Source organism: Megalobrama amblycephala, linkage group LG3 (genome assembly GCF_018812025.1).
Source record: "Megalobrama amblycephala isolate DHTTF-2021 linkage group LG3, ASM1881202v1, whole genome shotgun sequence".
NCBI classification, from domain to species: domain Eukaryota; kingdom Metazoa; phylum Chordata; class Actinopteri; order Cypriniformes; family Xenocyprididae; genus Megalobrama; species Megalobrama amblycephala.
Genome location: NC_063046.1, coordinates 48,680,686 through 48,708,675, shown reverse-complemented (window position 1 = coordinate 48,708,675; position 27,990 = coordinate 48,680,686). Strand labels below are relative to the sequence as shown.

Here is a 27,990-nt window from a genome sequence, read left to right as displayed (position 1 = left end):
AAAACATATTAGTTTTTGCTACAATAAAACTGATATTGTGAAATTTCACTGGTTTTGGTATTAAGAACTGAAATTTTGGTATTGTGACAACCCTTCTGGCAAAATTACTGCAATGCACAGCTTACTGTTTTATTTTAAAACACACAAATGCAGACATTGTGTAGGAAAAGTCATCAAGTTACACGCAGATAAAGCAGGAGTGTCTTCTAAATATGTGTTGAGTGAGAGAGGAGGGATGGTGACTGCTGGAATCTGTGTGTGTGTGTGTGTGTGTGTGTGTGTGTGTGTGTGTAGTTATGCGATGCTGTGTTGAATGCGGATGGGGGGTTTCACTGCCAGGGGGGAAGGGAGAACGTCTGGACGCAGAGGTCATGAGGGTTTAGGGTGTCTTAAAAGTTTTTGTTACGCAGACAGACAGACACACACACACAAACTTGACACTCACTCAGACGTGTAAGGTCATGTTACTGCCCCGATTTCGCTAGGGATGTAAACGCCTTTTCCACAGTTCTGCTTATTCAGTGTGACGACTTGTCACATAAATTAAGTTTTCATAACAAGCTGATTTTTGAAAATCTTTTGAGAATTTTGTTGTACATGTAAACATTGATACTAAAGTAACAGTGATACTGACGACAGAAAGAGTCAAAATTTACACTACCGTTGAAAAGTTAGGTAAGGTATTTTAATGTTTTTGAAAGAAGTCTTCTCGTGTGAATGCTGCATAATATTGTGAAATATTACAATTTAATTTTTTTTTTTAACTTTTTGAATATATTTATATATATATATATATATATATATATATATATATTCAGCACCATTACTCAAGTCTTCAGTGGCATATGACCCATTCTAATATGCTGATTTGATGCTCATTATTATAAATGTTGAGCTGCTTAATTTATGGAAACCATGATACATTTTTGTGATTAATATAAAGTTTGTTTATATAAAGAACATAATTTATTTGAAAAAGATCTTTTGTAACATAATAATGCTAATGCATTGCATACAAATATTACATTACATTCTTTAAAAAAAATCTTACTGACCTTAAACTTTTGAACAGTTCTGTACATGGTAACGTAAATGTGGGAATGTAAACTGCTGAAATGTTTCAAATAGTTCAGCACAGATGTGTATATACATATAAACACAGAAGAATTTTAAGATGCATTTCTCCATAAAAACGTCTTTTTGTGTAGACGCGTATACATGTGTTCATTACAAATGTGTATGTGTGTTTCTGTGGTTTGGACTCATTATAGGTAATGATCCATCTGAGTGAGAAGAACCTAATTAAAACACTATGGAAGACCACACATGACCAGAACCACCCTGAGCTCCCAGACACTCTCTCTCTCTCTCTTTCTCTCTCTGGGACTCGCTGTGGGTGGTGCACGGGGCGGTACTGGAGCTTAGATGCTGGTACCACTCAGACGGGCATACAGTGAGGGCAAAGAATTCATTAACCAAAATACTTAGGAGTTTGATGTGAGGCCACACACAGCGTGAGACACACACACTGCCACACAGCGGCCACTGCAGCTGCAGTTTGTGCAAAACAGAGCGCGTGCGGAGGGTTGTGCGAGCCAGAGATACAGAGCAGGCTGTCAAAGTGAAATGATATCAGAGTGAGAGCAAGAGGCACAGATAAAGCTTGTGCAGTGCCAGCGTTGGGGGTTAAGAGAGCTGGATGGAGACCAGCTTTGTCCTTTCAGGCCTCCGGGGATTCTGACACAGGCAGAGCAGGCTGCAGCTCTGGCCCAAGGCCAGGCCACACGCAGGGGCCGTGCGTGCAGGAAAACCCCCGGCTAAAAGGGGATCACCAGGCCACGCAAGGCAGACACGCTGCCCTGCAGCACTGGCACAATACAATAGCATGCAGCTCGACTGGGTAATAAAGTTAAGAAAATGTATCTTGATATTTTTCAGCCATTGATGATATTTAATATCTTGAACAATCTTGATATTTATGTATTTGTTCTATTATGACAACTCCTGGAAGAGTTTAGCATGGTAATGGATATGACAATGTTAATGTATTTAGTCTGTATTGGCAGAATGGATGTGCTACACTGCTGCTGCTCTTGATTATTGCTGCTGCTGCTGCTGTAGAGCAAGTACGGAGACTTGCTACTGCCAATACACATGCGGCACACTGCTGTGAGCATGTAAGGCGTACTGCTGCTGCACAATAGCATATATGAAATTACCCGTAGCAGATCTATACAGGTGGAGCTGGGGAAGGTGGAGGGTATCAGAGGAACTTTGAAAGCGTGCTGCGATCTGCTACAGCAAACACTGACCAACTATTTAAATGTTAAGCAGCAAGCTCATTGGCTGCAGATGCAACAGGAACCAATCAGCTTGTGCCCTGTGTGCCGTTACGTAATTGTAAGCAGTTTGCGTTAAGCCTGCGCCATCTAGAGTTTCATGACAGAGCTTGGTATGATTATTTTCAATCAGAGGAACAATCATTTCACCCAGTCACAGTAACAAAATTGTAACAGCAAGAAGTAAAATAAAAGTAAAAATTAAGTCATGTTTTCTACACAAGACATTCTCCCTTTATATGAACTGATATAATGATACAAGGTGATCAAAAGAAACATTTATATGCTAAATTTTACTAAAACACTTTAATGTAATGTAAAATGGCCCCAAGAACTTTGAATGATGCAAACAGTTGATTCTCAACTGATTCAGAGAAATGAATCAAACTTAGCAACTCTAACACCATTTTTGCTAAAGTCTCATTACAAAACTACACTACAAAACTGACTCTTTGGGAAATCAAAGGTGCACTCAGTAATTTATTTCTAATGAAAAACATATGCATATAAAGAAATAATTAGCATTTTAAAACAGTACAGTTAAATAAGTAAAAGTTGTTTTTAGGTTTATTTTTTAGGTTTCAGAAGGGTGCCCATGAGCACCCTTTGTGGCTGATATACGATATACATTTTTGCTGAGAGCTCCGCAGCAGACTTCTACCTGACAGCCAAAGTGCCATTACGTCACAAATGTGTGGATTCGGAGGAAGATTGCGAGGGCTTAGAGTTCCATTTGGAGCAGGGCCTGTGCCACCTTATGGCATGCAGAGATCACATGACCAGGCGAATACTACTTGCTTTATCTCGGAAAACAATCTGCAACTTTAATGACCAAATAAGATATTCACAATGTAGCTAATTTTTACATCTCCAGCAAAACTATTGCAAATAAATCATGAATATTTAATGTATCACCCAACCCTACTATAAACACTTCACATAAACACAAAAAGAGAAACAACACACACTCACACAGACATCTGTTCGCTAAAAGCAGGCAATTAATTAATCCTGAAGACAACTGCTCACTGTACACTGAAGTGGCCTTCTGATTGTAACTATGCTCTCCAATGAAAAGCACTGTTGCTGTGCCATGGTACAGTCAGTGATAATTAAACCATGGCACTGAATGATTACCACGCGTACAATGGCATTTATATGGTACTAAAAAACATTTAATTGAATACACCTATGTATGTGGCAAACACTTTCCCTCCAGAGCGACTTGCACTGAACTTACTGTAAGCTACACATTCCCTGGGAATCCAGCCCATGACTTTCTAACCCCATGCTCTACCAGTTGAGATACAGGAACAGATAACAAAGAAAAAAAATCATAGAATTGCTTTGGTAAATGTTCAAAAATCATGGTATTAATTTACTGATACATTTTCGTTAGTGAAGAGTTGTCATTACCTAGAAAAGGACAGATAAATAAAACAAAAATAACAGCCAAAACAAAATAGCTTTGGAATGCCAGGTCTAGTGGTTAACACATATTCTAGGCACTTCAAGCTAAAATGCTCTCGCAAAAGTATGTCATTCTTGACATACAAGCAGAAGTCAAAAGCTCAAAACAAGAAGTGGACAGTAAGTTCAGTGCCTGAAGACAGATTCCTTGATTTCAATTGAAACACTGTTTGTCTGCCTGTCCCTCCATTTCTGTCTTTCTCTCTCACGCTCTCCACCACAATATCTTTGTGCCGGAGGGTATAACAGCCAGTAGCCATTTTTTCCTTTGACAGAAGCCGCTCATAATTCCATAGGCACAATTTTCATGATGGCAGCGCCAACAGTGTCCGTGTACTGTTGCTTGGAATTACATCATCACATTGCATGTTGCTGCTCTGGGATTTTAGGACAAATGAGTGTTTATGAGTCCATGCGTGTGTGTGTGTGTGTGTGTGTGTGTGTGTGTGTGTGTGTGTGTGTGTGCAAGGATTAATGCTTCGTGCCTGGGCAAGTGACCTCTGTATAGAATAGACAAACCAAAGAGATCAAGTTACCCCATTTCCCCCCTTTTCTCCTGCTCTGTCTCTCCGTCTCTGTCGGGTATAGAGTTTCTCCAGGCTCCAGACAGAGGCACTAATAGGGCCTTTACCCCCAGACACCAACAACACAGGGGACAGAGAGACAGACAGGGAGAGAGAGAGAGAGAGCGAGACAGTGGGGCGTGTGCGTGAGATAGAAGGAAAGTGTGTAATTGATGGCACACCTGCATGCTATCAGTAAAAACAAGAGCCATAAGTGTGTGTTAAAAGAAGAGAAACAAGAGATGGAGAGGGAAGTGTGTGTGTGTGTGTGTGTGTGTGTGTGTGTGTGTGTGTGTGTGTGTGTGTGTGTGTGTGTGTGTGTGTGTGTGTGTGTGTGTGTGTGTGTGTGTATGTGTCTGTGTGTGCTATGTGCAGTATATTCAGCATTTTGAACTCAAAAATGAATGTGAAATGTGCAGTACCATGGGCAGCATGTTTACGCTCATTTTATCATGTTCCCAACAATCTACAATAGTAAGTTTGCAACTGCAGATACAAACTAACAATGATTCCACTTCCTGACAAACATTTTATTCTCCTACAACTGCTTTTTCAAGATGTTCTATACCTCATGGGGTGTCTCCTCATCCACTCCCCACCCCCAAATCCCTCATGACCCCTTAAGAGTCTCTGACAAAACAAACTCCTCCCATGCGACCCCTGTAGCCCTGAATGCAGTTAATTATGTTATTATTAATGACATCAGGAAAAGGAACTAAACTAACTAAACTCAAACAACAATCTAGTAGTGTTGTCAAAAGTACCGACTTTGATACCAAGTTGGTACTGAAATTTTAAAAATGTGATGCTTTGAGCGCTGTTGAGCAGATTCGTAAACACCTCTGAATGGCCATTGTGTTCACACGCTCAGCATATATGTCTGTGATTGGCTACAATGATCAATGAACCGGAGCGTTTGAAAGCACACAGAAGTGTTTGAAAACAATTAGAAAGCAGGAACGGTCCGCTGATAGACGCCTCCTTTTAAACCCTCCCGTGTCTATCCGTGTAAGTGTTCGGTGAAGAGCTTCATTGATGTCTATTTACAACATGTTTTTGAAGCATTGAACATTGTAGTCAATCACAGACATTTCTGGTGAGCATATCAATGACGCTCTTCACTGAGCGCTTACATGGATAGGACACAGGAGCTTTTTTGAAAGCAGGCGTCTATATCACTGGACCGGTACGCTGCTATCGCCCGCTTTCAAACTTCTGTGTGCTTTCAAACTGGTCCGCTGATAGAAACCTGCTTCCAAACACACCCGCTATCAAAACGCTTTAAAACACTTCTGTGTGCTTTCAAACGGTCCCGTGCGTTGAGCATTGTAGCCAATCACAGACATATATGTTGAGCGCATGAACACAATGGCCAATCAGAGGTGTTAACGAATCCGCTCAACAGCGCTCAATACTTCAAAATTTTTAAATATCTGTACCGAGTTGGTAGCGAAGTCGGTACTTTTGACAACACTACAATCTAGTGCTGCATCCAAAATCAAATACTTCCCTACTATATGGTGTGTGGAAAATAATACGCTAACAAAGTAGTATGTTCGAAAAACAGTATGTGAAAAGTCCCCGGATGACCTACTACTTCCGGTGAGATTCTGAAGTGTGTATTTGCTGGACACTTTACTATCCCATGAGGCCATGAGAGAGGATTTATGAATGGCAGTGAAGCGACACAACTGATGCTGGTAGGTCACATGACAGTAATTGGATAGCTGATCAGTAAAAATGCCCTAAATAGACGAACCCAGCTACCAATAGAGAACAAGATACATCCAAACACACAGCAAACGTAAACAACACAAAGGGTAGAAAGAGAAACGGTAATAGAATATGCCATAGGTTATATTATGTTTGACTGATATTAATTCAAGGGTTTATACTTCTATATGCCTCTCTATATCTGCTGGCCAAACAGACAGTGCACATATGCGTACAAATGCACATAGGCGAAAAACCCATTCACACTGAAGAAATGCAGAGAAGGGGCTCCACGCGAGGAGGTGTGTATGTTAACACTTTGGAGATAAAACAGTTACAAAAGACTCAATCCAGTTCCAGGCAGAGTCTATGTGTGTGATTAATGGTTACAGTATCCCAGGTAAGTGTGTGGGAGTGTTTGAGACCTCTATATGTGCCGCGGTCAGCAGCTACAGCATAATATCACAAATGAAACAGACACAGAGAGAGATACTTGTGTGTTTACATGTGAAAGTGAAGTAATCTGGTGACAGTTTGAAAGGAAGGAAAAGAAAGTGCTTTCATCATGCACATTGTATATTTTACCTAGTGAGCCTCTCTCGCTCTTTAAACCACACACACAATACTCTCTTCCCCCGCTGGGACTAGCAGACAGACGCAGTACGTTGACACTAAACCACACACACACAAACACTCGTATAAATATACTCCACTCACCTGGTATCAGCTGGCAGGTGTTCCAACACCAAAACACACACACAGGTTTGTTTTTGTGAATTGTGGGGACATTTCATAGGCGTAATGGTTTTTCTATCGCCCTACACCAACCCTACCCCTAAACCTACCCATCACAGGAAACTGCACATTTTTACTTTCTCAAAAAACTCATTCTGTATGATTTATAAGTCTTTTGAAAAAAAGGGGGGAATGGGGTAATGTCCTCATAAGTCACCCTCTCCTTGTAATACCTATGTCATACCCATGTCATTATACAAATTTGTGTCCTGATATGTCACAAACACACACACACACACACACACACACACACACACACACACACACACACACACACACACACTACTACTACTACTACTACTACTACTACTACTCTCGGTTATTTTAAAACTCTCTGCATTGCAGTTCATTTAAGTCTAGGGGTAAAGGAACCAAAACATCTTTTTAAAATCCATAATCCATCCCATTTTTGAGTTATCTAAAATTCAGAGATCTTATTTTTTATTAGAAAAAAAAAAAAAAAAAAAAATATTGGAGCAATGGCATCCACATTCATTTTATTGCTCTATACGTTTACTGCAAGACAACAATTGCCTATTTTTTTTCTCCTATTTTTAGGGATGCACAATACATCTGTACACCAACGGTTATAGGACTGATAGATAATACTCATTTCCCCAATTTTTACATGTAGACTGCCTTTGTCGACATTTTATGCTCACTTAAAAGTTATCTAATCTAATTTAATAACATTGTTAAAGGTGCTGTAGAACCAGTTTTAACAAGATGTAATATAAGTCTAAGGTGTCCCCTGAACGTGTCTGTGAAGTTTCAGCTCAAAATACCCCATAGATTTTTTTATTATTAATTATTTTAACTGCCTATTTTGAGCCATAATTATGAACTATTACTGAATTGAGCTCTTTTCACGTCTTGTGCTTGAACAGACAATTTGACACAAAATTATGTCAAAATGCCTGTCTTGGCGAGTATCCTAGTAAAAATAGTCGGTTATGTCTTAAGTGAGTGTAAAACAGTTGATAAAGTAAACGCGTGTGTAACAGAATATTGAATCCATGCATTAGTCTTAAAGTGACAGTAGCCTAGTATTCCTGCTGTCTGTGTTTTTAATGTTAATCAAATAACAGACACAATGCAAAAAAAAAAAAAAAAAAAAAAACTTTTGTAACTTTAATAAGGATTAATCTATTTTTAATTTATACTGTGAAGACTATGCAGTGCTATTTTACATGTGAGCAAGGATGCAATAAATTAATCGCAAGTCACAGTAAAAACTTTTACAACTTTTACTACACTGTTACAAAAAAATTCTATTTCACATAAATTCTGTTGTTTTGAACTTTCTAATTATCAAAGAAATCTGAAAACAAAGTATCATGGTTTCCACAAAACCTCTAAGCAACTGTTTATCACATTGATAATAATGAGAAATGTTCCAAATAAAAAATTTAAAAAACTTTTAAAAAATCTTACCGACCCCAACTTATGAAAGGTAGTGTGTAGTATAGATCTGTGTAGTGTAGTGTAGATCCCAAATTCACTTGTGGCATTTAAAATTACTGATTTTAGTTCTAATGATTATTTTTAATTTATATAGACAAAAGTACAGAATTTTCACCTATAAAATGAAAATAATTATTTTAATATTGGTGCATCCATGATATTTTTTATTAGTCCTATATTACCTTAGGAGAAACATCAAAGACAAGTTGACATCCTTTGGTCTGCAGATTTTTGGGGTCTCATTTATAAAGCGTGCATACGCATAAAACGGGGCTGGAAACGTGCGTACGCCAGTTCCCACGCAAAGGTTGTGATCTATAAAAACAAACTTGACGGGAGAATGCGCGCACCTTTAAGCAAACTTTGAGCCGTGTGTATGCACATTCTGGAGACAAAAGTGATATGAATTGAGAGAATGAGATGAATTGAGTAGATGTGCTACTTTCGATCACTTTTCCAGTGACACGCTGCTTTAATGAAAGCGAGGAGCGCTGGGAGCACAATAATTCCTCTTTAAACTAAATTGCAGATGTTATGACAAAATATTTTTTCAAGAATGACAATCAGTGATGCACACTTAACTTCAATATTATGGAAGACACTGCTGGATTCGGTGGTCGAACGGTCCGTTGTCCAGTTTGAATAGGTCCAATAATATCTTACTGTACAACCACAGCTGCAGGAGGTGTTGATGTCGTGTGAAGGATCTTCAAACAATTACCATTTGAAGGATATTATTTGAGGAAAACGGTAAGATTTGCATGTTTTCTTTTTAAAATACTTTGTCAGTGACGCACCGAGTCAGACAATTGTATTTACACTGCAATAAATAAGTAGGCCGATCTGTTTCCACTAAAAATAGCCTATAAACTTCCTAAAAGATATGTTCACCTCATCAGCAAAACTGCATAAATTTGATTTGAATTGTTTAAAACTATTCAAATACTATCTGGCCAGTGGAAATGAATGAATAAACTCTATTCTAAAACCTTTATCTGAAGTATTTTATACAATTTAGTTTTTATGGATATTTTGATATTTATTCTAAAACATAAAGAGGATATTGGATGATCTTTATCAATATAATGTGTGGCACAAATTGCATTTATAGTCCATATCTAATATTTTCCAATATCTTGTACCTTTGACGGTGTTAACTGTCGTGTCTCGTGGATGGGATTATGTATGGAAATGATATGCAGATGAGGTTATGCATAGTAAAACTAGGCGTCGTAAGCTCCATATATGGTGATTTCGGGGAGGAGACAGGGTGGAGATGCACGTACGCACAATCTTCCGCTGACTAGGATTTATAAAGGGATTTGTGTGCAGGTTCTGGCGTACGCATGGTTTTATAAATCTGATTTTTTTTGTGCGTACGCAGAATCTAGCTTTTGCGCGTACGTACAATTTTAGTAGGGATTAAATGAGACCCCTGCACATTCAAATTTGCCATATCGTGATCATTTACGAATCACGTGACATGAGGGTAAGTAAATGATGGCAGAATGGGTGAACTAACATCACCCAATGAAAACATCACCAAGATCTGCACTAAATCTACTGAGCAATGAAATAGCAACCTCTGAGCAATACAATTTTCCACTGGGATTAGACCCCACAACTAAAAGTGCTGTTTTTTGATTCTTTGTGTTGTGGCTGTTATATACAGTAGCTGCAGTCTGTGTGTCACATATTCCTGATGGAACAGCAGAGAGAGAGAAATCCAACAGTTCTGAGCTCAAGGACTCTTCACACAAGAGAGAGCGTCCTCCACAACCAACCTGGAAGAATATCTGCCTTTCACACATACTGATGCAGAATGTGTCATACAAACGAGAAAGATGGAGACAGAACATTCTCTCCATAATTCTATACTTCAGCTACTGTTGAACAAAGAGCCAGACAAAGAGATGCAGAATGAATCTCAGACAGTTTTATGGAATAAAAGAGGGGGTGGAATCAGTCACCTGAGAAAAGGGGGGAATATGAGAGCAGACAGATGAAAGAAACGTTACACACGTAGCCTGTCTTCTGTAATTCACATGCCTTCAGTCAATTTGCTCTCAACTACAGGGACCCCGTCCTTCACAGACCTTTATTACACATAGGCGCGCACACACACACACACACACACACACACACACACACATTATTCCATCTTTTCCCCATTTCCGGCTTTAGACACGCATTTTCACTCCCTTCATCTCTCTCTTGCTCTGTGAGACGCAATAAGATGAGCAAAGAAGTCAAATAATGCCACAGGAGTCAGTGCACCAACACTCACAGAGAAAAACAAAAACAGTCCCAGTGATGCAGAGAGTGAGATTACATTAAGACTCAGTCACTTTTCTTGAGTTTGTAACATTGACACATTGAATTAAATAAAGTCCAAGAGCTCCAGAAAAACAGTTTTTTTGTCCTATCTGCCCATCTATCTATCCATCTATCCATCTATCCATCTATCTATCCATCCATCCATCCATCTATCCATCTATCTATCTATCTATCTATCTATCTATCTATCTATCTATCTATCTATCTATCTATCTATCTATCCATCCATCCATCCATCCATCCATCCATCCATCCATCCATCCATCCATCCGGTTTGTATGGCAGAGCACTACTCCTGAGTGCTGTCATTAAATGACAACTGCAGATGCTGTCTGTCAATCAAACTGTATTTTGAGTGAGAAACGTAGAAAGTAGAATTTATTCCCTTAAACTGTCACTTAGTTTCATCCACAAGCACTGAGACACACACACACACACACACACACACACCTGCACATCCTTCACTCGCACAATTGATAATTGGCATCCTGTCTCACCTGTGGACCTCTTCTCCCTCTTCTCCTCCTCTTCCTGTCGCATTCTCCTCGTCTCTCTTCTGCCATCTCATTTTTCTTTCCAGAGCAGTGAGTGAGTCTGGGAGGAGGAGCAGAGAGAGAGAGCAAGAGCGAGATGCATTATGTGTTTCTGCTCTTCAGGACAAAACAAGAAAGTCTAAAAATAACAGAGAAAGTATTCATCTGTGTCTCTCTGTACATGTCAAGATACTGTATGTTAGTACAGGCTCAAGTCTGCACGTGTGTGACCAACTTTGACCAAAGAAAGCTATATTTTACAACAATGGAAATTTTTATCCTTGGACCACGTATTATGTTATAGAAGATGTCTGTGCATGAGTGTTTTATGTGGGTTTCCACACACATTATATATGACATTTCAAGGTTTTATGAAAGAAATGTAATGTTTTTACAAATAAATGGAAAGCAATAAGAGATAACAACCACATAAGTCTCTTTAAGTCATATCAGTCCACTTCGTTATCTTGGTAACAAGCTGTTTACAGGCATATATGTACTGCTCCTATTTACCTCTATGCTGAAAAATCTCAAGATTACATTCAATTCAAACTCTGACAATAGTCTCATAAATGTTGCTTCTTTTACTCAAATTACTCAGTTAACTGTATTTTCAGTTAATGTGCATGCAAATTCTCTACCCAAAAATGTGTTTTAAAAAGCTAAAAGGCGGGATTTTTACTTCCAAAGCCGCTATATTGACTGTTACAATTTTTAGCTTGTTCATTAAGATGTGTACCTCTGCAAAAGTGCAGTAGCTCTGTGTATGTGTTTGAGAAAAGTGCTGAGCTGTGTTATGTAACCTGATCTGCAATGGTGTTACAGAGGAACTCACTGACCCACAGTACAGTAATGCATACATTCAGTCCACAACTTATCTGCCTGCTGCACTTCATGTAACTAACCCGAGGAACCAGAATAATGTTCAATCTTCAAACACTAAAACATCTTTAAAGGGTTAGTTCACCCAAAAATGAAACTTCTGTCATTAATTACACACCCTCATGTCGTTCCATCCAAACCCACAAGACCTTTGTTCATCTCGGAACACAAATTAAGATATTTTTTGATGAAATCCAGTTGACGCAGTGAACGCAGTGCAGCGCTTCCGTGTTTACGTCCGAACGCTGGCTCAGTATTGGTCGACACTGTTCATGTGAGCACCACGATGCATGCGTGTGATGCTGACGCAGGAGCCGGCCAATACTGTCGGCGTTCGGATGTAAACACGGAAGCGCTGCACTGCATTCACAGTGTCAACTGTGTAGGAGAATGACAGGGAAGATGAAAAATTGTGGAATAAAATTGCTATTTAGGGCCTGAGCACCGGTGGTGTGAGGACCCTATTGTAATTGCTCAGTCAATTATTATTCTTCTCAAAATTAATTACATTTTTGAGGGCTTAAACATGCTCAAAAAAACTCCCGAAACTTTGCACACACGTCAGAAGTGGTGAAAATTTACATCTGATATGGGTTTCAGAATTAGGTGTGGCAAAATGGCTCGATAGCAGCACCTACAAAATATTAATTAAGCGCCCTTCGCGCTACATTTCACGTACAGGTATGAAATTCAGTAGACATATGTAACAGCCCCTACAAAAAAGTCCCAGGTCCAAAATCTGTAAGCCTAATAGGAAGTGAGATATTTTGAATTTTCTCTGCAAAATTTTTGCAGTTTTTGCCATTTCCAGACGTTGTACTTTAACAAACTCCTCCTAGAGCTTTAATCAGATCAAGGTCATATTTGGTCAGTCTAATCTAAAGGTCTTTGTGACGTTAAATTGCGAAGATCTTGAGTTTTCGCAGAAGGGCGTGTCCGTGGCGGCCTGACGATGTTCAACGTTTCGCCATGAAACAGGAAGTTGTAGTAACTCGGGCATGCAGTGTCCGATCTGCCCCAAACTTCACATGATTCATTAGAGTCCTAGCCTGAAGACATCTACATGCCAAAATTCAGTTACAGTCATAGCACCACCTGCGGACAACAGGAAATGACATGTTTTACACTGTGATTAACTCCTCGTAGAGATTTAACCAGATCAACATCCATATTTGGTCAGTCTAATCTTTAGACCTTAGCGATGTAAACTGGCGAAGGTCTTGAGTTTACGTTAAAGGGTGTGTCCGCGGCGGCCTGACAAAGTCTGATGTTTCATCATGAAAGAGGAAGTTGTTGTAACTCAGGCATACAATGTCTTATCTTCTCCAAACTTTACATGTTTGATAACAGTCCTGGCCTGAAGACATCCGCATGGCAATATTTAGGTATAGTCAAAGAGCCACCTGCTGGCAGCAGGAACTGTGGTGCATCAAAATGACTTTTTGACATATTTCTTCTCTATTTATCTGCTTAAATGACTATCGCGCACCGTTCACAGTTTTCCTAAGGCCACTGGGTGGCAGTGAGCCCTGGTGCGAGGGCCTTTTCATCGCTGCTTGCAGCTTTAACTTTGTTTTGTTTTTGTGCACAAAAAGTAACCTCGTCACTTCATAACATTATTGGTTGAACCACTGTAGTCACATGGACTATTTTAACAATGTCTTTACCACTTCTCTGGACCTTGAATGTGGTAATTTCATTGCTTTCAATGGGAGATAAAAAAAAACCTCTTGGATTTCATAAAATATATCTTAATTCGTGTTCCGAAGATGAACGAAGGTCGTGCGATTTGGAACGACATGAGGGTGAGTAATTAATGACAGAAATTTCATTTTTGGGTGAACTAACCCTTTAAACTCCACTGCTTTAAAAGTAGGTGATCACTCTGCTTATAATAACTAGAAAACAAGAAAAAAGGAGGGCACACACAGTAATAAGATACATGTTTTAGAGCTGGGCTTGTGCCAGAAGAGATGGAGGGAGACAGCAAGAGAGATGCAGGGAGGGAGGGATGGGGTGTGGGGTGGAGTTGAGTGCTTTGATCTAATCTACTGTATCTCATCAACACGCTCTCCACTTCAAGCTTTAACACTCCTCCTAGTGTTATTGTTTTCAGATGGATCAACATACACAAAGAAGGTTATGGTAATGTGTGTGTATTTATGTAGTGTAATAGAGAAACTGGAATCTCACATTAAAAATTGAAATTGATTCTAATGGGGAAGCTCCCATTAGAGAGAGTGGCTAATATAGCTAAAAACTATTAGCAAAGGCTTCTTGGGAAAATGTGAGCAATTAGAAACACTATGATGCAACCATTTCCAGTTGCTGTGGTCTGATCTAACATAGTTTTAGTTAAGCTGAAGTGTGTTATAATACTTTATCCTGCCAGAGCCATAGCCTTCTGTGAATTTGTGAAACTGTGGTGGGTGGACCTCTATCCCTTTAGGGGGTACGAAAATTGCGCACATTTTAACATTAATGCACTTTGAGAGTTCAAAATTAAAAGCTCCAACCCATTATCAGTGTGCAAATTGAACAAAGAAAAAAGTCTCTGCATTGACTTGTACCTGAACTCAACCTATGACAGTAATAGTCATTTATTGTAAAACAAATGTACTGAAAAATAACTGAAAAACTTTCATAATTAGTTTTGTCCTAATTTCTATACTTGAAAGAGATAAACAGGTGAGCTTTTATTTTGTCGGAAACTGCAGTTGAGCTTTTATTTTGGCTTTTATTTTAATTTTGTAAACAAGTTTACAAACACGTCTCATTACAAATACTGAAACATTAAAATAATGCGAAATGTAGGTGGGGGAAGCGAATGAACAGTGCTCTCTTCCACTCTCATTACCCACAACTGAGGTAACCCCGAGGAAGGCACCTAAATCCCAATCGCTCCCTGGGCGCTGCATCAAAAATGGCTGCCCGCTGCTCCAGTTGTGTGTTCACAGTGTGTGTGTGCACTTGGATAGGTGAAATTCAGAGCACAAATTCTGAGTATGGGACACCATACACGTCACTTTCACTTTTCACTTTCAGCTCTCATTGGCTGTCATGTTTTGTTTGAGCACATGGGTTGTCATGTTTGTTTCTATGTGTCATATGCTCTCCTGTCAATTGTTTTAACCCCTCCCCAACCTCTTTTTGTTTTCTGATTATTGATTAATTTGCCCTATTTGTCCTTCCTCATTAATATTAAATTAATATTAAATTATTTGTTAAAATAATAGGGGTGTGACGAGACGGGTATCTCACGAGATTGAGTTCACGAGACAAGACGAGACGAGACGATTTTTACACACTATTTTTACGAAATCCTCAATGGCGAAATACATGACTAGAAAAAATATTCTGCAGGTGTATTTGAAATATTTTAACTAATCATCTTATAATGAATGTCATTCAGTTCTACTTTCTGAGTATGAATTATCATATGCAGTAAAAGACAACAATACTCAAGCACTGTAAAAGGTTTTGCCACTAACTTAACTGACTGACTTCTCTTCTGTATGATTTCAGTCTCTTCAGACCTTACTGTACATGATTAATGAGCTTCTACAACCTTTGACCTCCTAACTGAACTCCTTTCCCCAAACTGATCATAAAAACAGTATAAATAAAAATGGTAACACTTTACAATAAGGTCTCATTTATTAACATTAACACATTAACCAACATCAACTAACAAGGAGCAATATATTTGCTACAGTATTTATTAATCTTTGTTTACCGGTATGTTAGTTAATAAAAATAGTCATTCATTGTTAGTTGATGACAGTTCACAGTGCATTAACTAATGTTAACAAATGAAACCTTATTGTTTGTGCTTAATAAGATTAAGAGAAAACTGTTATTCATTTTTATGGTAACACTTTACAAGTTGAAACCATAATCACACTCTCTCAATATTCAAAGTGCAAATAAGACCAAATTTTTCTTTGATACAGAGCTAAGAGATGGTTACAACTACACTGCCCAGCCTAAAATAGCTTTCATATTGAGAGATATTTGCATTAATCAAGGAGCCGCTTTCAAAATGCGGGTATTGAAATCGCGTTTGAATGCGCGCACGCGTTTACTTTCACTTTCAGCGATCGCGCGTAACTCTTTAAATATGGAGCGGCGGCGACCGTTATCCAACTGAATTAAATGTTTTTTATTTAAACAGAAAGCAAAAGGACAGTGGAGGCGTAATGTAAACTTAGCGGTGGCATATTCTTTCCTAATCATCCTAACACTCTGTCATGGCAACATCACGAGACTACTTTTCGCCTCGACGAGAAATCTCGTCACACTTTAGTCTCGCGAGATCTCGTGACACGAGATCTCGTCACACCCCTATAAAATAATAATAAAAAAAGAAACAAAGAGACATACTGAACTAAATATACAGAATATTGGACATACAGTAATCAAAGTTCAGATCGGGAGAAAAAAATGTCATCAAATGAAGTCCTCAAATTAAAAAATGGTTAGTAAAAGAGACTAAGTATGTCTACAATGACCTTAAAATCATGTCAATTGTTGGGGTTAGGGTAAATCTACAGAGTATTTTTAATTTAAGAACAATATAGGTAAAAAGGAAGTCCCATTTTGGATGGCTAAGTACATATATGTGTGCTTTTGTTTTGGAGGGGGAGTGTGTGGGGCGCTTGGTTTGGGTTTAGTGCATAAAGGGGGTGACTGGGGGAAACCTTTGCCTACGTGATACTCAGTGCAATAGCTCTGTGCGTGCACACACACAGGTTTGTTTTTGTGAATTGTGGGGACATTCCATAGGCGTAATGGTTTTTATACTGTACAAACTGTATTTTCTATCACCCTACACCAACCCTACCCCTAAACCTACCCATCACAGGAAACTGTGCACATTTTTACTTTCTCAAAAAACTCATTCTGTATGATTTATAGGTCTTTAAAAAATGGGGACATGGGGTAATGTCTTCATAAGTCACCCTCTCCTTGTAATACCTATGTCATACCCATGTCATTATACAAATTTGTGTCCTGATGTGTCACAAAACCACGCACACACACACACACACACACACACACACACGTATGGCTATACCATTATATTCCCACGAGAAACAAAAACACAAGCACACATGTTTACAGAGACACACACAAATACCAAGCCAAAACAATTCTGCACATCACTCACACACACACACACTTATACACAGCATCAGAGCTCCACACACCAAAGAGCAACATGAAATATTTAGTGAATTTTTCAACATGTGCTCTATTCCCTGAGCATGTGTAGAAGTGCAAAAAAGAGAGAGAGACAGGAAGGAGGAAACGGGAGGGGGAGATGGAGTCAATGAGTGCAATGGGAGAGCAAGAGCGAGAGAGAGAAAAACCCAGCTGACTCTTTTCCAAGCAACTCCCCCTAGCAACAGCCCTCGCTCAGTCTGTGCCCTATTGGCCAGCTGACAGCCCGCATCACAATCCCATGCAGGACAATCAGCCAATGAGATGTCGTAATGGGCTTGAGCTGTAGGGAGAGCTAAGCTTTTTGGATTCCACGTTCACCATGGCAACAGAAGCCTGGCCCTGACTTAAAGGTACCCTGCAAAAACACACACACAAACCGAAACATACGGCTACTTGTGGACACAGGGACCGTTGCTCCTTTAAGGCTGTCTGATCTACAGCAGACCTACACACAAATCACAGAAAACACAAACAGATACTGTCACGGCGACAAGTATTTGGATACTTAAGCTGCACTTAACTTCATTGCATTGGAAAACAAAATATCACACTCAGTGGTATTTGCACAAATGATACTAGAGCTTTTCTCTCATCTAACCTCACTTTTCTGAGCAACTTTTTCTGATGACTTCACTAACTGATCCCACTCCCAACATGATTTCTATAGTCGGTTCTCCTCAAGTTCACAGATATCCTAGCAGAGTAACCACAGGTGTACTTCATACTCACCATGAACATTTTTTTTTGTAATTACGATGTTAATAATTGGAAACCGAAAAGTCCTTTTGTGAAATGTTTGACTTGAGAAGTGTGGCATTAGCTTGTGAAATGTGTTTTGTTCTTTCTTACAAAATATCAAACCAAGTATTCCTGCAGAGAAAATACCCTACAACAATGTAAAAAAACATTTGTGGTAGTGCTGTCAGCGTTAACGCATGCGATTAATTTTTCTCAGTTTAACGCATTAAAAATATTTAATGCAGCATCCGTTTTTACCATCATCCTTTGACAAGCGTTACATTATATGGTCAACCTCTTATCCATGCAAATGCTTTTAAACCATTCAAGTGCTGACTAAAGGACTTTTGTAGCTTTAAAAGGATTAATCTTTATTTAATTTATAATAATTTATGCAGTGCAGACTGTTTGATAACTTTTATGTGAGGATTGTTTTAAGTTCACTTAAATTAAAAGTTGTTATATTTTTTGAAGCATAATAAATGTTAAAATTGATAACTTTTTAGTTATACTGTAATGTTGAATGTCTATAATGGTTTAAAAAAAAAAAAAAATCTATTTCATTGAGACATCAGTAGCTGTATTAGTATCAGAGATACTGGCCTTCATTCTTAAAAAGATGCTATTAAACAAGTATTTAAAATATACCGTTTCTACATTAATTTGGAGATTAACTGTGAAATTATAACATTATGAAATATATAAAAACTTATAAAAACTTGTTTTAATTGTGATTAATCACAGAAAAAATGTTTTTTTGTAATAGATAGACAGCACTAGTTTTTAGATATAGTCCCATAAGGCATTTTTCCCAAAGGCATCTATCTATCTATCTATCTATCTATCTATCTATCTATCTATCTATCTATCCAAATACACTCTATATTTTACATTTTTGTTATAAAATCTAGCAAATATTTCAGAAGTAATTACAACAATTAACTGAATATTCTAAAAAATGTTTCAATATACAGCACAGCGGAATATATCAGAATAATAGTGGAATGTTTTTTAATCTTTTAATCTCATAAGCACATGTGGATGCATTACAGCTCATAATGTCATCAACATGCTGAAGCGTTGCATCATAAACGTGGCATTCTCTAAGACGACAACAACATCAAACTCCAAAACTAACTCCACCAATCCAGACCGCTTGCTGATCTCATCACATCCAATCATGGTGTGCATTAGCTCTCTTGAACACCATCACAGACAAAACAAACACACATGAAATGTTTAAGACAGAGCAGGGAGGATCTTCACTGGAGAACAAAGACAGTGTGACAATCTCTTTTAAAGGTTTTAAGGACCATAAGCCTGTTACAGACTCTTATCAGAAGAAACATGCAGAGGAACAGAATAACAGACAGAGAGAGAGAGAAGAGAACATGCAGTCATACGGACACGTCGTTCGATTTTGTGTGTGCTCTTTGTTCTCATCCTGAAGAGTCTGTCTCAATATTTCTCCAGTATTCTATACAGTGAGAACAAAGCTACTTTAGAACAGACATTCACAACGCAGTGCGAGTGCTCCCGCTCGCTGAAGTGATCCATCTGTCGCTACCCAACGCGCTGTTCACACAATGTGGAGAGGCGTGTGCGCCTGTATTTTAATGGGGTACGGCCTTCAAAATTAACAACAGGTAATTAAAGTTATGCCATAACTGTCCTGTGAGCTTTGGGCTGCTGGCGGACTCCCATAACAACTGTCTAATTAAACACAACCTTAATTAAGTTCTCAATTTACAGTTATATCACGCGCAGACATTTACGCAATTTGTGGCCATCTCAGTCAAATTTGTCTGAATGACATATTAGATCAGATGTATATAATGAATGTTACTGTGATTTCATACACATACATTTCATCTTACATATCATTATAAATGATTTAAAATGTGTATGAGAAAGAGACCTCACTCTTAAAAGTGCCCCATCATGCTTTTTTGAATATTACCTTTCATGCAGTGTGTAAAATAGCTGTTTGTGAATGTAAAAAGTCTGCAAAGTTTTAAAAATCTGAATCCTTGAATGAACCGTTTGCAGACTCTTTAAGAAATGAGGTGATGTGCAATGTATATTATGAGAAAATTACAAGGTTTTTTGTAAACCTATTGTTGGAGACTTCCAAAGCAAAATTAGATACCACTAATTGGATGTTACAGACTAGTCCATTTTTTCTTCAAAAAAACTCAATCTGATTATAATTTGGTAACATGAATCCAAAATGATTAAATAATTTTGAAACAAATCTCCTATTTCAGATTTTCAGTTGACTGCTCAACAAAAAGCTGTTAAGTTGTGAATGAGATATTAGCTGATTTTGTTCCAGGACATACACTGACAGACAGACACGCTGATCCGGAACTGAACGTCAGTGTGAGTCTAAGCTCACGCTATCAATAAATGAGTTGTCCAGAATGAGTCAAGTCACAAGTAACTACGATAATGTCAAAGTCGAGTCTCAAGTATTCTAATATTGGCTATGTCGAGTCACAGGTCTTGCAAATTGGGACTTGTGTCTGACTTGAGTCCAAGTCACGAGCCTTGAGTTCACGTCTCGGCCCCCACCGTCACCCCAGATAGATGTCCCACATACACACACACAACATTAGATGGCTTATTATCAGAGTGACGTAGACCTGACACAAGCTCCCTGCTGTTCTGTTATTCAGCTCACAGTCTGAAGAGAGGTTAATGAGTTCTCAGAGAGAGACTGAGACTAGTTTTGTCCCTCGAGTGCAAGCAAAACAAACTCAGAACTGCATTTCCTGACAGACTGCTTACAATACACACAACCCATACAAAGAAATAAAAAGATTCGCTTCAATTCGCCATTGAGCTCCACTATGTAAAACTTTCCTAGCTATTAGGTGCACAGAAGGAGCGCTGTGTACTAGCTGTACAGTATGTCTGCCTGATATTGTGTGAGGGACAATGGGTAACTGTCTTTTTCTCTGACATAAAATTACATATTCATCCTTAATTTTTTTTTGGGGGGGCATAACATCAGGGCTTGGAAAAAAGTTTTCTACTTTCCCTTGTGATATTTTCACAGACTCCAATGCAAAAATGTGATATTAGTTTTACATTTATTATTTAATATTTTGAAATAACAATTAACACTTTCAATGCCCAGAAAGCTACTAAAGACATATTTAAAACAGTTAATGTGACTACAATGGTTCAACCTTAATATTATGAAGCGAAGAGAACACTTTCTGTGCACCAAAAACACAAAATAACGACTTTATTCAACAATATGTAGTGATGGGCGATTTCAAAACACTGCTTCATGAAGCTTCAAAGCTTTACGAATCTTTTGTTTCGAATCAGTGATTCGAAACAAAAGATTTGTGAAGCATTGAAGCTTCATGAAGCAGTGTTTTGACAGTAAATACATTTATAATGTTACACAAGATTGCTATTTCAAATAAATGTTGTTCTTTTCAACATCCTATTCATCAAACAATTCTGAAAAATGTATCACGGTTTCCACAAAAATATTAAGCAGCTCAACTGTTTTCAAAATTGATAATAATAATAATAATAATAATAATAATAACAAATGTTTCTTGAGCACCAAATCATGATGTTAGAATGATTTTTGAAGGATCAAGTGACACAAAGAATATACAGAAATATATAATAATGTATCAAAATACAGTCATTAATTACTCACCCTCATGTCGTTTCAAACCCATAAGACCTTTGTTCAGAGGATAATAAATATCATCAAAAATATCTCCATTTGTGTTCTGAAGATGAACGAAGATCTTGTGGGTTTTCTTGAGGGTGAGTACTTAATGACAGAAAATTCATTTTTGGGTGAACCCTTCAAAATATATTGTATTGCAATAATATCTCACAATATTACCACTTTTACTGTATTTTTGTTAAAACAAATGGAGCTTTGGTGAGCATAAGAGACGGCTTTCAGTGTACATTAAACACCACTTACATTTTTTAAAGAAAATGTAAAAAATTTAGTAAATATATAAATTGTTTCTAACTATTCAGATGTAGATACAAATGTGCTGTTATTTGTCATGCCAGAAAATCCAATGAGAGAAGTAGAGAGGGGGAAGTAAAGACAGACAACTAAAGAAAGAGACAGAGGGAGAGAAGTGGACAGGCCATGATTGATTTCACTGGCTGCAGTAGCATCTGGGTAATGTCTGTTTGTGTCGGGGTTAAGCAGGGGACATGTGTATGTGTATGTGTGCAGCGTTCACTGTCAGGCTTTGGTTCTTGCGCAGTCAAATTCTGGCAGTGTTCTTGATAAAGTGGAATGGCAGCATCAGAGTAAATTACAGTGGTGTTTTAACGTGATCACAAAGCAGTCAGTCTCTCCTCCGTCTTCTAAGTGTTCTGTCTCTCTCTCTCTCTGTCTGTCTTTCTCCCCGTTAGGGCCTCTTGAACACAAAGGCCTGGTACACAAAGAGCTGAGAGCAGTGACTGCGTGTGGGGTGGGGGTGGGCTTTGATTAGCTTTCATTCAAAAGAGGTGGAGGGCGAAGAGGAGGTTTTGATTTTTACATCCCTTCATCACCTTCCCTCACTGAACATGGGAAAGAGAATGAACATTCATGATGATAAGGGGAAGTTACTAAAGAAATAGTTCACCTGAAAATGAAAGTTTACTTGTAGGACTTTCTGTCTTCAGTGTAACACAAATGAGATGTTTCGCAGAATGTCCCGTGTTCTGCTTTCCATTAAGACAGCGGTTCTCAATCTTTCTGACTTTTAAAGATGATATTTGAAGAAGACTCAAGATATTTCTGTTAGCTAATTTTCAAACCTTTTTATTCATAGAAATTAGGAGTGGCAAGATAAAATAATTTAATTAAATTATCAAATATTTATAAAAATATTAAATAATATTAACAATACAACATTTACCAATAATTAAATAAAATAATTATAAATTATTTAAACAATACAAATGACAATCACAGAAGTTTCAATAACTGAATGTTTTTCAGGGTTTACATTTTTTATTAATTATTTACATGACTTTTGTGATTACAGGGTTTTTAAAAGTATTTTTACTCACAAATGGCAATTTCTCAGCAGTTTCTACCCAATAAAATATTTTAAACTTTGACAATCATTAAAAAAAAAAAACATGTTTGTTATAGAAATGTCTATGACTTAAGATTTTACTAATTTTCATGACTATTCCAAGTCTAGAAATCACACTTTTAAAAGGTGCCCTGTTACGTTATGTTATGTTGAGATTCGCCTGTTCGTCGGAGGTCGTTTAAACAAATGAGATTTATATAAGAAGGAGGAAACAATGGAGTTTGAGACTCACTGTATGTCTTTTCCATGTACTGAACCTTGTTATTTAACTATGCCAAGGTAAATTCAATTTTTGAATCAAGGGCACCTTTAAACAAATTAGATTTATATAAGAAGGAGGAAACAATGGAGTTTGAAACTCAGTGTATGTCTTTTCCATGTACTGTACTCTTGTTATTCAACTATGCCAAGGTAAATTCAATATTTAATTCTAGGGCACCTTTAAAATTCCTCATATGGTTTCAAAGACTGTGGGAACCCTGGTTCTTAATAGACTTGCTGTAGTAGTTGGTGTTACACCATGATCCGCTGTACACGATTACATTACTTGACCACCGCGGCACTGCCCCCACTGTCATTTTGCTTTTTTTATAGCAATAAAAACCATTCAGTTCAGTTAGACAATGGGCGTTACAATTATAAACTGAAAGTGTCTGCTCTGCTCCATACAGCACGAGCTGCAGAGTCACAGCACAGTGTAGAGCCCTGCACGGGCCACAAATCTAGGCCCTAGTCCGGCCCTGGCCCGAGACGCTCAGGCCCTAGCCTGGCCCCTGTCTGACAGCTTGTCAGAATTTTCGGCCCAAGCCTGACTGGAGCCCTTTTTTCCCCCTCCCCATAACGCAGCCTTTGTTGCAGCCATTGAAATGTTCAGTTTTGTTTTTAATTGCAAAGTAGTTGTAATCCTTTTCATTTCTTTATTAAGTTAATTTAGAGAAATGTGTGGAGCACTTCTTTGTTTGTTAAATTAAAGTTTCTGTTTCTTAAAGTGTCGACTGCAGCGGACGACAGTGTGTTGACCACGTTTGATCGATTTAGACTCTCAAATCAACACTTTTCTTACCTACAATAAAAGTCATAGACATAAAACACTAATATAGACATATCACAATGTTAGTTTAAACGTTTATTAGCACTACCACAGTTAAATGCCATTTTTGACAAGCTGAGGCGGGCTGCTCTGCTGTTCGCAACAGTGTGCAGAAGAACAAACAAAACAAAACTGGCTATACATTAAAAAAAAAAAAAACCTTGCAGGTTGTCTTACCTTACACCTAGCTATGGATCAAAAATCAAGGCTTCACCACAGAACATGGTCATTAATATTTTCAAACGAAAAAGGAAACAACATGCCAGAGCAACACTCTCATATAGGCTAGAGAAAGAGAATCGTGGACAAAAAGCACGGCATCCGCATTGGAAAGTTTTAATTAGGGATGCTCATAATTGACTGGTTAACTGTTAACCAAGAATTTTGACCAATTAATACTTTGGTTAGATGGTTTAAAAAGAAAACAAACTATAAACACATAGCTATAGACAAGAAATCCTATAAAGGTACACGGTTGCCTATTCAGAACAGAACGATAACGAAAAATAAAAGCACACGTCACCTAGCTCTCCAATTCGGCACAAATCCAAATTTTTCCATATTCACGTTCTATTTGAATTCTAAACTAGAGTCTCTGAAATGAGACGCAGCTATGGTCTCATGTTGTTTCCGCCAGCGCAGCACTATGTATATGTTTGTTTTACCGTCATCCGCTTCTCATGGTTTATTTTAATTAATGGATGTCCAAAGTATTAAAAGAAGGAGAATCCTAAAACAGGCCTGAGCAGAAATGGGCTCGGGCAGAAATGCAGGGCTCTAGCACAGTGTAGCAAGAGTCAGATTTTACTTATCACGTGACGAGTAAGGAGAGATGAGATGACTGACAAGACGATGGCAGAGGATTTGGCGCGCAACAGATCCTGCACGTCATTGACAAATATCTTAACTTGCAAAATGTGCAGTCAGTACCGCTGCTCCCTATACACAGAGTACACTTGATAATGAATTTAAAAGCAAAAGTTAAAAGCAAGTGCACGTTAATGCTTCCACCCGGTGTTTCAGTAATACCTATGTTGTCACAAGTTTATCTACTGGTGTGAAAATTTCCTCACCGTGACCTAGTTCTTTGTAAAAATGACAGGTGTTGAGGGAATTAATTAAAATCTGATGTATAACATTAGCTTATATCTTGAGTTTTAGCTGTTTTAACCTATTTTAATGTATATTTTGTCTTATTTGAAATCATTTTATGCTGTTTTTTGAGGCCCCGTAGTGGGCCCTGACTCTCTGATTCAGAACCATCAATACCCCTTTTCCACCAAGGCAGTTTGAGTGCTGGTTCGGAGCCAGAACCTAGTTTCAAATCAGTTCTTTGTCTTTCAACACACAAAGCACCAGCTCCGATCCAGGAAAAGTGGTTCGTAAGTAGCACCAAAACATTGCTGGGCTAGAAGAACCGCTTGCGTCAGGGGCTGGGGGCGGGGTTACCGTGACCAACAAGAAACTTGCGAACGCCATTTTTGAAATAGCAGCTAATCGAGCTAATAGCAGCTCGATCGTAATCTCCGTCTATATACAAATTACGGCGAGCCGTGTTTGGATGCCGATGTAGGTTCGCAAAGCCATGAGCATCAACAGTAGTGAATCATCCGCGATTGTTGATAGAAGGCTTGTTCGAGATGCATCGGAGCAGCGCGGACCGATTCGGCGGGTGCCACGGATCCGCGGGAGCGTTTGTAGAGCATACGACTCCTTGTACTTTTGGATCGTTCTAGCGGAGCTTTGATGTCATGCGCCAATCGCTTTGCGAGAAGCCGAAAGCTCAAACGAGCCTGGTGTATTTGTGTTTGGCGCTGCGGCGCTAGCTTTGCTGTGAAATATGAGACGTATACAGTGATGCAAGACCTGGCTCTGTGCTGGCTCTCTAGCCTGTAGAAAGGCAAACCGGTTCTTAGAAGGCTCATCAGTTGAACCAACTCCGAACTGGCACTAGCACTAGCTCTGAACTAGCACCTGGTTCGTGCTGGTGGAAAGGGGGTACAAGTGAATGGAGACGGATGCTGTTGAGCATCAAAAAGACAACAAAAAATAAAGACAATTGCTTTCCATTTGTGCTGTTGGCCAAGTTGTTAAACACACTTGATGTGCTATTTAACCCTCGGGTTAAAGATACTCCTTCCCCCTCTGTCCCTTCATTCCCGCAGGGCCCTCTGCACCTGCATTCCTCTCTCCTCTTTTCCTTCTTCTCATGGTTAGCTGGGCCTCAGGCATACATCACTTCCTCTGTACAAATCATTCACACACAGACCCAGAAACCCCTCAGGACACACAAAACATATACACACAGGAAAAATTCATGTGTACCTGTCAAACCGAAAACACACACACGCACACACGCACACACACACACACACAGATCCCATCCATACAAACAGTCAAACTTACATAAAGGATGAAGTCTCCCTCCCTGCCAGTCATCTCTGCAGTTTATTCATGCTTCTCAATCAATCTCACACACTCTCCTCTTCAGTACCACTGGGGAGTCAGTCATCACACACACTCACACACACACACACACACACACACACACACACACACACACACACACACACACACACACACACACACACACACACACACACCCTTCAGCAGGTGGGCTGAATGTGTGACATCAGCCCCTTGATTCCTCTCAGAGTGACATCATGTTCTTTTCTCCACGCTGAGAGGAGGTGTGCACAGGATATCTACCCACACTCATTCCTACAGCTTACTCAGCTAATATTGCTGTTTTTTGGTTTCTTTCTCTTCCTTCCTTCCTTCCTTCCACTCTATCCTTCTGTCAAGACCACATAATAAAAGTTAGTCGTTGATGGACATGACTGATAAAAAGACATGCATGAATGTAATAGCAAAATAACATCTATCTATCTCAGAAAACAACAGTATAATCAGATATTTTCTAAAACAAGACTGGAAATAAAAGCACAGTAAAATAATGGAGGAGGAGGTGAACAGAAGTTTTTTTTTATTTTTATGGTGACTGTGTCCCACTGATGTCCAGCCTTGGGAAGAGTTATGTGTCATTCAAGACATTCAAGGAGAGAGTCATGTGCATGTATGCGCAAAGGTGACACTGTGAAGACGGTGCAGAAATGGCAGGTGATTGACAGTCTTGTCATGGTGATTGATACCATGTCCTGATAGATGCATGACACCATACATTTACCAGAAACACTGCAATAACTCTTTCTCACAATCTAATTCACTTCACCCTGCTGTAAGGCCCAGTCCAGATTCAACAGCTTCCTGTTTAATCCACAGATGACACATTCATCTCTCCATTCCTGAAGGACACACTTTCTCAGCACCTTACATTTCACTTATACATCACCACATACTGGCTTATTCAAACTCTACAATCCTCTCTCAGATAATATACCAGCTCAAACATTATGAGCCACAAGAAATTTCTTCTTTGGCCAATGATACACGGACTTACGCTATAATTCCAGTTGTCTTCTATTAATACATTTTATTTAAAGCACTTATTTAAAGGGTACATAACACACACAGTTTCTGCCAATTTCATGTTAATCTTGAGAACCTATAGAGTAGTGGTGCATCCTTCATATCTCCGAACAGTCTTCAGTTTTATCAGATTTGTAAAAGACAGATGTGCTGTACTGAGTCTTTCTGAACAGCCGAGCACCTGGAGGCGTGCCGTGTGAGCGGAGCTAAAGAGTGACGAGCAAGCGCAGCTTTTGCGTAGCGATTGTCTGCAAGCTATCAATG

At 38.7% G+C, this 27,990-nt stretch overlaps 1 protein-coding gene across 2 annotated transcripts in view; it reads right to left on the bottom strand.

Annotated features, from left to right (window-relative positions):
* The window catches only part of kdm6ba (lysine (K)-specific demethylase 6B, a), a 112,324-nt gene that overhangs the window by 72,488 nt on the left and 11,846 nt on the right, over positions 1-27,990 (bottom strand). The window contains exon 3 of one of the 2 annotated variants that reach the window (XM_048185866.1): positions 11,179-11,275. The exons of the other annotated variant lie outside the window; for it this stretch is intronic. The gene's annotated coding sequence lies outside the window, so the exon portion shown is untranslated. The remainder of the gene's footprint in view (positions 1-11,178; positions 11,276-27,990) is intronic. 2 annotated transcript variants of the gene reach the window in all.